The sequence below is a fragment of the Tasmannia lanceolata genome, unplaced genomic scaffold, assembly GCF_043159265.1.
Source record: "Tasmannia lanceolata isolate RefF3 unplaced genomic scaffold, GAP_Taslan_0.1 ptg000008l, whole genome shotgun sequence".
NCBI classification, from domain to species: Eukaryota; Viridiplantae; Streptophyta; class Magnoliopsida; order Canellales; family Winteraceae; genus Tasmannia; species Tasmannia lanceolata.
Window position 1 is genome coordinate 63,658,670 of NW_027518685.1, and position 13,460 is coordinate 63,672,129.

Sequence of the window (13,460 nt, forward strand, 5' to 3'; positions counted from 1 at the left end):
CAGTTATTCACTTCTTGTAATAAAAGTTTGTTTCTCTAGTCCTCATTCCAGAGAAGTTCAATGGCATTCGAACGTGTGACTTGGTTTTCTTAAGTTAGTAAAGTTGGTTTAGTGATTCAAATGATTTTGGAATGCCAAAAAGAATATATATGTTTCTGTTTATGGTTAATTTTTCTTATGCATTTTTTTTTAGAAGCAAGAGATAGACCAATGAGATTGAATAGTTATTCTTGCTTGTTACTTCAGATGTTATGTTCTGTAGATAAAAAAAAAAGGGGCTTGAATAATAGGAGGATATTTAATTAGTATTTTATTGTTACGTGAATTGCTTTGTTTAGCCATGCATATTAGTCATTCTTGGTGTAATTATTCACGCAGGGTTGGTTATTTTCATTAGGCCATGAGTTTTTTTTTTTTAGAAATGAATGGTTCAGGTAACTTGTATATGTGTATTTTCTTAAATTTGGTTTGTATGAGGTATATATATATGCTATATAGAATTCTTTTTTTTTTAGAATCAGGTTTAACACTACCTTTCTTTGTTAAATATAAAAGACACAATGTAGTTTTTTTTTTTTTTTTTTTTTTTGGGCACTGTTGTCCTATTGCTGTCCCACTGGTTATATATTTAAAATTGTGATTTTACATGTTTCAAAAGCACATCACTGTTGTCCTATTGCTGTCCCACTGGTTATATATTTAAAATTGTGATTTTACATGTTTCAAAAGCACATCACTGTTGTCCTATTGCTGTCCCACTGGTTATATATTTAAAATTGTGATTTTACATGTTTCAAAAGCACATCACTGTTGTCCTATTGCTGTCCCACTGGTTATATATTTAAAATTGTGATTTTACATGTTTCAAAAGCACATCACTGTTGTCCTATTGCTGTCCCACTAGTTATATACTTACAAATTGTGATTTTACATGTTTCAAAAGCACATCACCGTTGTCCTATTGCTGTCCCACTAGTTATATACTTACAAATTATGATTTTACATGTTTCAAAAGCACATCACTGTTGTCCTATTGCTGTCCCACTAGTTATATACTTACAAATTGTGATTTTACATGTTTCAAAAGCACATCATTGTTGTCCTATTGCTGTCCCACTAGTTATGTACTTACAAATTATGATCTTTACTTGGTTCAAAAGCACATAACTGTTGCTCATTAATTCTTTTTCATTAACACACTATTGCCATCCATTGTGGATCATTACTTGATGTTTATTCTTGCACATAAATGCTGCCCCTTTATTGTTTTCACAAATATATAGTTGCTATCCATTGTAGATCATTGCTTGCTGTCCTCTAGAATAAGGTGAAAGGGCGATGAAGGCGATAGCCTAAGCCCACCCTTAGAGGAATTTATTGGATTATGATAATACCCTTTCCCCTCTTCTTTCCTCTTATTTAATTTTGAGTTAGATTATGAAGATAAATGGATTGTTCAGGTGAGGTTATATCAAAGTCCATTATACTCATTTCTTTTTATTTAAATAAATTGTTAATAGAAAGAAGGAGATCAGATGACTACTCTATTCGATATTATCGACATGAGTACTGTCTGATCTCAAGGCGGGATTAGAAATATTATCATGTGTATTTGATATCAGATGATTACTTTGGCATCATCTGATTTCATTGGAGTCCCCGTATTGGGGTTTGTGGTTGGTTTAGAAGTGTTTGATATTGTTTTTTTACTTTATTAGGCTATCCAGCGGCTGGTCTGGACTAATTAATGTTAGTTATCATTTTATGATTGCAATTAAATTGTATATTCTTCTTTGCTTAGCACTCGATTTGTTTTTAGAATAAAATTTGCGATTATCTGGTAACATTTTCTTCTCTTCTTGATAGACTAACACAGTCTTATAGATTGCTGTTAATTCTCTTTAGATATTAGAATCCCCTTTTCTTGTAGGGCGATGAAGGTGCTAGCCTAAGCCCATCCTTAGGGGACTCTCTTAGTCCGAGTAGCCCTTCCCTCGTTTGTTTTTAAGACGTGCCCAGTCTTTTGAGATACCCTTAAATTTTGTCATTTAAAGCCTCAATTTAGGGAGACAGGCTATGTCTCAGACAGAGAAAGTTGTATCCTTTAGAGACAAGCTTTGTCTCATTAGTGAGTCCATCCTTAGGAGACATGCCGTGTCTCGTCAGCACCTCTCTTGGAGCTTATCTTTTTGTTTAGGAGTCTCTCACAATCTCATTTTTCTTTCTAAACCTCGTCTTTGTGCGTCTCTTGGTTTTTGGAAGAACACCTTGCTCGGCTTGGCATCATACCCCTTACCTTATGGGTATTGGGTTGCACATTTGTTGCACCCTAGGGCTAGGTAGCTGTCCGGCCCGGCTGAGTGTTTTACCTAAACCAAATATGCACAAGGTCTCTTTTCCTTGTTAACATTTTTCTCTATCCTACCTATATGTCTAAGAGACTTGCCCAGTCTCATTCTATTAGCATCCTCCTCTTTGTGCATCATTTGGTTTTGGGAGAACATCCTACTCGGCTTGGCATCATACCCCTTACCCTTATGGGTATTGGGTTGCACATTTGTTGCACCCTAGGGCTAGGTAGCTGTCCGGCCCGGCTGGGTGTTTTACCTTTGCCAAATATGCACAAGGTCTCTTTTTCCTTGTAAGTATTCTTCTCTATCCTACCTATATGTCTAGGAGACTTGCCCAGTCTCATTCTATTAGCATCATCATCTTTGTGCATCATTTGGTTTCGGGAGAACATCCTACTTGGCTTGGCAACATACCCCTTACCCTTATGGGTATTGGGTTGCGCATTTGTTGCACCCTAGGGCTAGGTAGCTGTCCGGCCCGGCTGGATGTTTTACCTTTGCTAAATATGCACAAGGTCTTCCCTTATTACTTGCGAGCTTTATCTTAGCTTGATAGTCTCACTAGCACCCTTCTTTATCTCTTTTTCTTTTAGGAGACAGGCTTTGTCTCATTAGCGCCTCCTTCTTAGAATCCTATTTTCAGAGTCGGTCCTTAGCCTAGGAGTCTGTCTTTAGCTAGAGAGTCTTTTTTTCTTTCAGGAGTCAGTCCTATCATCATAGGGGTTAGGATTTTATCCAACCTCTCATCAAATCTTGTGTTTTTCTATCCGCTCTTGCAAGGTATAGGATGCTGTCCAACCCTTGCAGAGCTATGTTTCTGTTCTTTTCCCCCGCAAAGCATAGGATGCTGTCCAACCTTTGTGGGATATCGGGAGTCTGTCCTCCTCTTATGATGATAGAATTTATTCTCCTTGAGTCAAAAACACTTAAAAATAACAAAAACATCTGAAAAACCAAAAATCTCAAAAAATCTTGAGTCATTAGGAGAGTAGTTAGGAATTCTGTTCCGAACTACGTTGGTTTGATCCCTTTCAACAGGGTACGTAGTGCAGCTTGGGATCCACATCCCAAGTCCAGCCAAACCTTTAAAAATAAGCATTTTAAATCTTTTAAAATTACAAAAATCTTTCAAAATATTGTTTTCTTCGAAAGGATCCTCCTCTAGAGTTAGGAAGTTTGTCCTAGTTAGAGAGTTCTTGAGTCGGGAGTTGCTCCCTCGTTCATTTGTTTGTTTGTTGTGTGTTTTATTTGTTTGTATTAGAGTTAAGAGTGAGTCCTAGCTAGGAGTTTTACGCCTCCGTCCGGTCAGTTGGCGATCTACATCGCCAATTGATGACTATGTCTAAGATGCGATAGATCCTACCGTTTTCCTTAGGATATACAGCTTAGTTACACATAGATTATAGGAACCACCTGCATTAGCTTAGAGCTAACCTGCATTTAGTTAGGGCATATAGGGTGTCCTAAAATCTACAATCCATTAGAATTTAAATAATCACACAAGAAGCTTTAAAAACTAGTCTGGTTTTTTAGATCGAGTCTAGGATAGAGGTCTAGATGTCTTAGGCATCATAGCCTAGAATAGGTGCGAAGAACTACGTTGCCTTGATTCTCGTGGAGGCGGGGATACGTAGGCTTCTTTGGATGAACATCAGATCATCTAAAGACTCGGGCCTAGGTATAGATTAGAGTCTTAGGGTTGTATGGTATCGAGTCATTTTCTATGTTTTGCAGTGTTTTCTTACTTTATTGCGCAGACCTTATACTTTTTTGGTGTGTCATGCATGTGTTTGTTCATCAGAACTTAGACACCCATTAGGCATGTCACTTATAACCTAGCTATGCTTAGGTGACACATGTTTCTTTTATTTTATCTTGTGTGCCTTTGATTTCATCTCCGAGACATGCATGATTAGATAGACGTCTTCTCGGAGATATTCATTCCCATTTCATATGATTTTCGCCCAAAGCTCTTCAAAATTATTAAGTAAATGGCATAAGAGACCAGGTGTTTACACTTGGGCGGATGAGGTGCTCTTTAGACCTTCCAAATTCGTAACCAGGCACGAACCCTTCTTTTATAATCTCTGGTTATCCGTTGCAACAGAGCATAGTATGGGATCCAGGGCCCATTTGCCTTTTTCCTTGGATGGCGACTCTTCTTTGTTTAAGGTACACCTCGAATCTGGGCTGGTCTCCGAATCGAGAGGTATCTCACCTTTGTATCGCCACTCATGCTGTGAGGGGCATTATTCTTTCGAGAGTTCCTTGGTAGAGCTCTCCATTCACGTGGATGATCTAGAGACTGTTAGCGCGTGGGGCTCGTCCCCCGCCGCCTCTCTCTCGGATCGGGGTCCACAGGCTGGCGACTCTGCTGGGGAGTTCTTGGAACATTGCCTAACTCTGTTAAAATGCCATTTGTTGCTAATTTTGAAGAATTTTGAGCTAAAATCATTATAAATGGGAATTTAATCGCTTAGAATCCAGGGGCACCAGATAGGTGTTTAAAACAGGAGCAGGTTTGAAAAAGGATCTTAGAGTGTCTAGGGTTGGGCCAGGAGGGTCTCTTAACGCCTTCTTTTTCTTCTCATCGGAGTTATTTCACAAGGGATTCACACACTGCACAGCATACATCATTTTGTTCTTTATTTTCTTTGATTAATTTTATTATGATTGGCTCCACGGGATAGAAACAATGCGTGCCACATGGGATGTCATTACCCTGTTGGTGCTGTTGTATCTATTTCCAAGCTATGCGCTCGTGCTGCACCCGTAAACACTCGGTGCACTTGTGTTTACAGCAGCCGATGAGCAATGAAGCATACTATGTATAGCACTCGGTGCACTTGTGTTATACATACTAAGTATGGATCATATGCATAGTACCTGATTGAGTCCGGAGCTTTACTTTCCTTTTACATATATTATGTACATGAGTATATTTGCTAGCCTAGTAAAAACCCAATTAGGACTTGCTTGTACTTATATATGTATTTTGTTCATATAGGAGCGAACATGTGTTAATTACACATGTTGGAACCTAGATTTAGGAACCTTGTCCTATGTATAGATTATTGTAACTCACCTTATGTGGCTACAATGCGGTCCTAGTACACTCACATGTCTGTCTTGAGTCAAGTATCTTGACTCTGTTTGGATATATTTAGGGCTGGTGCCCCTGGTTAGGATATATATGTGTATATATATATATATATGTATCTTTTGATTGTTAGATTAGGGTTCTCCTTTCTCCCTTTAGTTAGGGATCCCTATTCATTTCAGTGGGTTATCTTCACTTATTATCCAGTCTCAGATCTAGTCTATGACTCTTATTTGTCCATTATCATCGTCATGATCTGTTATTCGATCTTTCGGTTATTGGATTAAACCCCGTGTCACATAGTTTTAGCTATGGTCGAGTTTTCACCCTATTATCTTTTTCTAGTGACACTGTCATTTTGAGGTGTTGGTATTCTTTTTAAGAGTGCCGCACTACTGTTTCTTTTTACCCATATACCCTTTGTAGCACCGTTATGCTGTCAAATTTTACCTGGAACCTTTTGTGGATAGAGTTAGATAACCATGAGCCTATCTTATCATTACCTCATGAGTTTACTTTACCCTGACCTCCCTGTATAGCCGTTATGCTGCCGGATTTTATCCAAATCATTTTGAGCATGACTGCTAGTCTTTAGAGTCAGTTTGCATTGTTTCGATTCCTATTTTCAGTATCAGTTAGCTTAAAATTTCACTCTTAATGGGAATCTTTGATTTGATCAATTGCGTTCATGTTCTTTCGTCAGTGACCCATACATGTCATTGTTGCTCATAATCTATTTTATTATCCTTTTTTGGAGGATAACCATTCTTGTGGTGTATCATAGATTCAATTTGTGCATATATTCGTTGTCTACCTGTTTCGTTTTGAGATCTGGCCGATGGCTTCTTTGTTATCCTCATGACCATGATCTATCATCTTGATCTCCTTGATCGTAAAGTTAATATTCATCGCCAGATTTAGATCCAGCCTATGACCTACTTCTGTCATTCCATGACTGTGTTCTATTTTCTGATCTGTTGATCATTCTGATCATAGATGAAAAATCCATTGTCACCAATCGTATCCTTCCTATATAAATGATTGTCAAATTATTCTTATCATTTGCAAGGTCCTTCTTATTCCTTCGTAATCTCTATCTTATCTGAATGTCAGGTTCAATCATGTCGAATAATATGTTGAAGATTTGGATAAGTGAAGTCATCAGAACCCTTCCGCGTGAGCATGAGCGAAGCATGATCGATCGGTTCATAAGCACGTTCAATTACTTGAGCGTATCTGGTATAAATTGGAAATTTCTTCAGGCAGTTGCAAAGTTTTGGGATCCCATTCTTCATGTGTTTCGATTCGGTTCTTTTGAACTTTGCCCAATCTTTGAAGATTGGTGCGCCTTGCTAGAGATCACATCTGAAGGACTCTGGATTCAACCTGCAAACATAAGCTCTCCTAATTTCCTCTTTTGCGGGTTATTCAAAAATGATATCGTTGATGCCTTACCTTGCTTCAAAGGCACGCATGTAGAGGTCCATATCCTTATTGAAATTTTTTCTAAAAACACTGACCCTACTAACTCCCGTTTCCAAAGCTGTCGGCGTAGTGCCTTAATCTTTGGAGTTTTTGCTCGCCATATCATTCGTGGCGACCCCCGTGTTGCCCCATTGGCTTTGCTGGGCATAGTAGACCAGATTAACAAAGGCAGAAATCCTATTCCTACTATGCTGGCAGAAACTATCTTAGGACTAGATCGTATTGATCCTTCAAAAGTCCAAAATAGTTTCTATGGGTGTGCTAAACTGCTTTATTTGTGGCTTTGTGAAAAGCTTACTATTCTTAAGCCACAAAATTCCATTAAGTATACCCTTAAGGATCATTCGTCATGGCAATCAATGGCCAACCAACCCCAATCCATTGACGAATGGCACCATTGGTTGCAGCATGTAGACCATGACAAACTTCACATGGTGAGTCATTCATGCCTTCAGGTCATTACTAGTACTTACCCATATTCCTTTGTATATCTTATGGGTTTAGAAAAATCAACCTTCTACGCACCCATGCGTTTGCTTTACCAGATTACGGGAAAGCCATATCCTCCCAGAATCGTAACTCCTCCTCTTTGCGAGAAACTTACTCCTGATCTCATCCAGTCTATTGTAACTGCCTGGAGAAACAAAGTCATCAGTCAGAGATTTGCTCTATCGTCTAAAATCGGGCGGAATGATTTTTCAGAAGAACCCGAGGGAAAGAGAGCCCGTATCGAAAGACCTTGAAGACCTTATCATATTTTTGTCGTATTGATTTCTTCAATTACTATTTGTTTATCTAATTGAAATCAAAGACTGATGTTTTCATCAATTGTAATCCCAAATTTCTATCAATGAAAGTGTGTTTTCTGTTTCTCTTGTCATTATTTGATGAGAATAGTTTATCTCAATTATTAAATTTTTTAATCTAGTGTTTATATTTCCATATCAGGATTCTTGATTGAGCAGCCATTGCTCCTAAGAAAATCCTCGTTTCAAAATCAACCTGGTCCCGTCAGTCCGCTGATTCCAGGCTGAGTCGTTTTTCTTCCTCACCAATTTCTTTTACCTCCCCTGCATTACCTTTCTCCAATCTCCAGGAAATCCCTTCGCCTGTCCAATTTCCTATTGCACAGATGGCTGACTCTGGAAATGCTTTGGCCGAGATGAGTGAGATGATGAAGGCTATGCTCCAACAGATGAATAACATGAATGAAGAGATAACACGTCTGAAAAATGACAGAGAGTCTACTTCCAGAGAACATGTAGCTCAGCACCCATCAGTTATACCTCCTCCCCCTCCTGCAATGGCCGGGCCTGCGGTCTTGAACGTCGAAGAAGATCTTGATAATGAGCAGTATGAAGAAGAGAATTGTCATCCTAATCTGAATAGAGCCAATGAGGACAGAGCGATGGCGGACAGAATGGATAGGCTGGCCCAAGAGATGGAAAACATAAAATTTCAAGGCCCGAAAAAGTTGAACATGGCCGATTTTATGTTATATCCGGGAGTCACATTGCCTCCTAGATTCAAAGTTCCAGACATGGATAAATACGATGGGACCGGGTGTCCTCGAAGCCATCTAATGTCAGTTCTTCCGCTTTTACAACAGCATGGTCTATCTCCGGAGCAAGTTGCTCTATTATTTCCCAGATCTTTGGTCGGAGTGGCTAAAAAGTGGTTCTTGAGCTTAAAGTCAGAGGAGATCCGAACTCTAGAGAATATTGCAAATAGGTTCGTCGAGCAGTTCTCCATGGAGGAGGGAATCGACGTGACTAAGAGAGATTTGAAGGCTTTGAAACAGGGCCATAATGAAACCTTCACTTCCTTCATCCGCAGATGGAGAAGGAAAGCCGCACAAATGACTCATCGTTTGTCAGATGAGGATCAAATCAAGATTGTGGTGAAAAATCTGTCACCACAATATTATCACCATATGGCTATCCAGTATTTCCTCGATTTCAACCATCTCATTAAGACTGGGACCCAGATAGAAGATGCATTGGCTAAAGGCCTGAGATCAAGAATTCCATCTGATGTTCGAGAGGGGAAGCGACCTGTAATGGCGCCGAAAGAAGTACATAATGTTAATTATGTCAGACCCCCACCCAGGGTAGTCACTGAAGTGAGAAGGCCGCCGATGGAGCAGAAGCCTCCTCGCCACTTTGATCCCCTTCCCTATTCTTTGTCTGTGGCTTTGAAGAAGTTGTTAAAAGACAGAAAGATTAAGCTACCTGACATTAAACCTCCTCCCAACCCGTTGCCGAGATCCTGGAGAGAGGATCAGTTCTGTGATTATCATCGTAACACTGGCCATATCACTGACAGGTGTTTAGCTTTGAAACACCAAATTCGGAACATGATTGATAGGAAGGAACTGTCAATCGAGTTACCAAATGTAACTAGAAACCCCCTTCCTACGCATGCAATGCCGCCTCCATCCTCGGTCAATGTCATTTGCGCCGAGGAGTCTGTCATTGATCCGGCTTCCTTCATATGTGCTGTGGAATCCGAAGAACCCTATGTCTGGAAATTTGAAGAAGGAGATCAGTTGGCAGAATCCGAAAGGCCATATGTTTTATCCTGGAACGATCCTGATGTGGCTGGGCCATCAAACCAGTCATATATTTTCCAGTGTGAAGATGAGGAGAAAGATTCTGAATCTCTATATGTCTTAAGGGTGAGTGATGATGAGGGAGAAGAAATAAAAACCCCATACATCCTTAAGATAGATGATGAAGATTTGTTGCTCCTGAACGATCAATGTGATGAACTCCGCCACGTCACACGGGGTGGACGAGTCTTTAAGCCAGCTGAACTCAGAGTTGATAATCCCGCTGAAGTTGCGAGAGGGGTTGATAGTCAGAGGCAGAAACAGAAGCTTGAGGAAGAAGAAGATAACTTGTTGAATCAGCTCAAGAAGACACAAGCTAATGTGTCCATTTGGGGTTTATTGATGGCATCGCCAAAGCACAGACAGGGTGTACTTCGTGAATTGAACTCGTCCCAGGTATCAGTTGAGATCACTCCTGACGAGCTGGTCGGTTTGGTGGCCATGACCAAGGCTTCAAAAGCCTTATCTTTCTCAGATGAGGACTTGCCTTCAGAAGGAAAGGATCATACTCGTCCTCTCAAGATTACCCTGCTTTGCAACCAGAAGAAAGTCTCCGAAGTACTGGTAGACAATGGGTCAGCCTTGAACGTGTGTCCTTTGAGCACTGCCACTACTCTGGGGTTTGGGCCTGAAGACTTCATTCCGTCTGAGCAGGGTATACTGGCATATGATGGAACCCGAAGAGACGTTATTGGAACGTTGGCTACTGAGATTGTCATTGGAGGAGAAACCTTTGACATTGAATTTCAGGTGTTAGATATCAAGACTTCTTTTTGTCTGTTGCTTGGTCGACCTTGGCTGCACAAGGTTGGAGTTATCCCTTCTACGCTTCACCAAAAATTGAAATTCATTCGAAACAACCGGGTGATCACAGTCAAGGGAGATCCCGAGCCAGAAGTCGGACAAATATCTCAAGAGCTTGCTACTGAAAACACAAGAGATATCAGTCTGACAGGATTTTCAGTGGAGGTTTCGGCTATCACCATGAAAGAGGCTATGAGTGAAGAAATTATGTTTCTCTCTAGCACCAATACTCGGGTAGTCAAGATGATGCGCCGATTTGGGTATCTCCCAGGGGCAGGTTTGGGAAAGAATATGCAGGGTCCGACTGAGCGGCCCGAGTTGAAAGCATCTGATGGGTTGTTTGGGTTGGGATACAAGCCAACTCGAAAGGAGATGCAAGAAATGAGAGCTTACATGTTCAAATGGGCCGAGTGTCGCCGCAAGGGTTTAGAATTTCCAATGGGACCTTTCAGTATGATAATGAATGGCAGATTTCGGAAAGAAGGAGCTGATTGCCCTTATTACGGTTTTTCAGAGCCATGGTATGATGAGAGCGGGGTAAAGCTGCCTGGTCTTGAGATCTTCTTCGCAGATGAGCTGCCAGTAGATTTTTTCAGTAAGCAATTTGCGGAGTCAGTTGTAACAGAGGAATCAGATTTAGACTGGGTTGAGAACTTCGAACCGGAACTCCTGAATTCTTTGTTTCAGACTGAGGCACCAGTCATTGCTATGATTGGAAGAGATGCACCTTTTCTGAACCCAGAGGACTATATCACCCCAGCCGAGGGACCTCTGGATAACTGGACCTCACAGGTTATACCCCAAGTAGTCCTTCAGTATACTCCAGTCTCTTCAAAAGAGTCAGTTGTTTCAAAATTTGTGTCAGTTTCTGAGTCCATCCCAGAGTCTGTCATTTCTAACTTTTCTTTTGATGCAGGTACTGTAGAAGTCGGGTCTACCTCTGGAATGGGTGGCGAGTCTGTCCTTGGTGGTGTCGAGTCCGAGTCTGAGGACGTATTCATTGATTCTTTGGCTGTACATGTTTCTCATCGCGTCGATACTGATGTCGGCTTATTTTTTCATTCTGTTTCAAAGTCTGTAACACCTGATGTGGGCAAGTCATCTGATGTAATCATTCATTCTGATGAAATAAAAGATTCTTTTGCTTACATTCCTGTACTTGTCTCTTCTACTGATCCTGCTTCTAAACCTGATCAAGTAACTAATAATGATAATCAAGACTCCCCCTCTAATGAGGTAGCCGACGAAACTCCCCTTGAAATCAAGCATATGATTCAACAAGAGGAGAGTCGCCGCGCTAAACCACTTGAAGAGGAAATTGAAACCGTAAATATAGGTGATGAAACCTTAATTCGGGAAATACGAATTGGCAAAATTTTATCTCCTGAGGAGCGTGAAGAATTAATCACCTTGCTAAAAGAGTTTAAGGAGGTTTTTGCTTGGTCTTACGACGACATGCCGGGATTGAGCGAGGATATTGTCCAACACAAATTACCTCTAATCCCTGGCATCAAGCCTAAGAAGCAAAAACTCCGGAAACTTAAAACAGAATGGGAGTTGAAAGTTCATGACGAGGTTAAGAAACTACTCGAAGTGAAATTCATCGAAGTAGTCGAGTACCCTGAATGGCTTGCAAATATTGTACCTGTGCCCAAGAAAGATGGAAAAGTCAGGATGTGTGTCGATTTCAGAGATCTGAACAAGGCCAGTCCGAAAGATGATTTTCCGCTTCCGAACATTGATCTCTTGGTTGACAATACCGCTGGACATGCACTCTTATCCTTTATGGATGGATTCTCAGGGTATAATCAAATCAAAATGGCGCCTGAGGATATGATGAAGACGGCATTCATTACTCAGTGGGGGACGTATTGCTACAGAGTGATGCCATTTGGTCTCAAGAATGCTGGTGCCACCTATCAGAGAGCTGCGACTACTCTTCTTCATGACATGATTCACAAAGAAGTCGAGGTCTATGTAGATGACATGATTGTCAAAGGCAGGACTCGGCCAGAGCATACAATCGCTTTGAGAAAGTTCTTCGAGCGAATCCGGAAGTTTCAGCTTCGCTTGAACCCTAATAAATGTGTATTTGGGGTCACGTCAGGGAAGTTGCTTGGATTCATGGTCAGTGAAAGAGGAATCGAAGTGGACCCTCAGAAGATTAAGGCTATCCAAGAAATGCAACCACCAAAGACAGAAAAGCAGATTCGTGGATTCCTTGGCAAAGTGCAATACTTGAGGAGATTCATATCTCATTTAACTATGACGTGTGAACCCATCTTCAAGTTATTGAAAAAGAATTCCTCTAAGAAATGGAATGAAGAATGTCAGGAAGCGTTTGAAAAGGTCAAGCAGTGCTTGTCTTTGCCTCCTGTCTTATCCCCAGTCATTCCTGGTCAACCGTTGTTGATGTATTTGTCCATCACGGATACAGCAATGGGTTGTATGCTTGCTCAGCAGGAGGCAGGGTCTAAGAAAGAAAAGCTCATCTACTACATCAGTAAGAAAATGTTGGAATATGAAATCAAGTACACTGTCTTGGAAAAGACGTGTTTAGCATTGGTCTGGGCGACTCAAAGGCTTAGACATTATCTTCTGTCGAACAAGATATTTTTGCTCTCACAGATGGATCCGTTAAAGTATTTGTTCGAAAAACCCGCTCTTACTGGAAGAACGGCTAGATGGTTGCTATTGTTGTCTGAGTTTGACATCACTTATGTTACTCAGAAATCAATTAAGGGACGGGTCATCGCTGAGCAGTTGGCTGATGCTCCTGTTGAGGAGAATGCTTTTCTGAAGGCTGATTTTCCTGATGAAGAGATTATGGACATTGAAGAAGAGATTCCGAGTTCCAAATGGCTTATGTACTTTGACGGAGCTGTCAATAATCATGGTCAAGGAATAGGGGCTGTTTTGGTATCTCCAAAGAAAGAGTACATTCCGTTATCCATCAAGTTGCAATTTGAGTGCACCAATAACATGGCTGAATATGAAGCATGTATCGCAGGACTTGAGGCAGCATTAGCTTTGCGGATTCAAGACATCGATGTATTTGGAGATTCAATCCTGATCATTTGTCAAATAAATGGGGATTGGAAGACAAAAG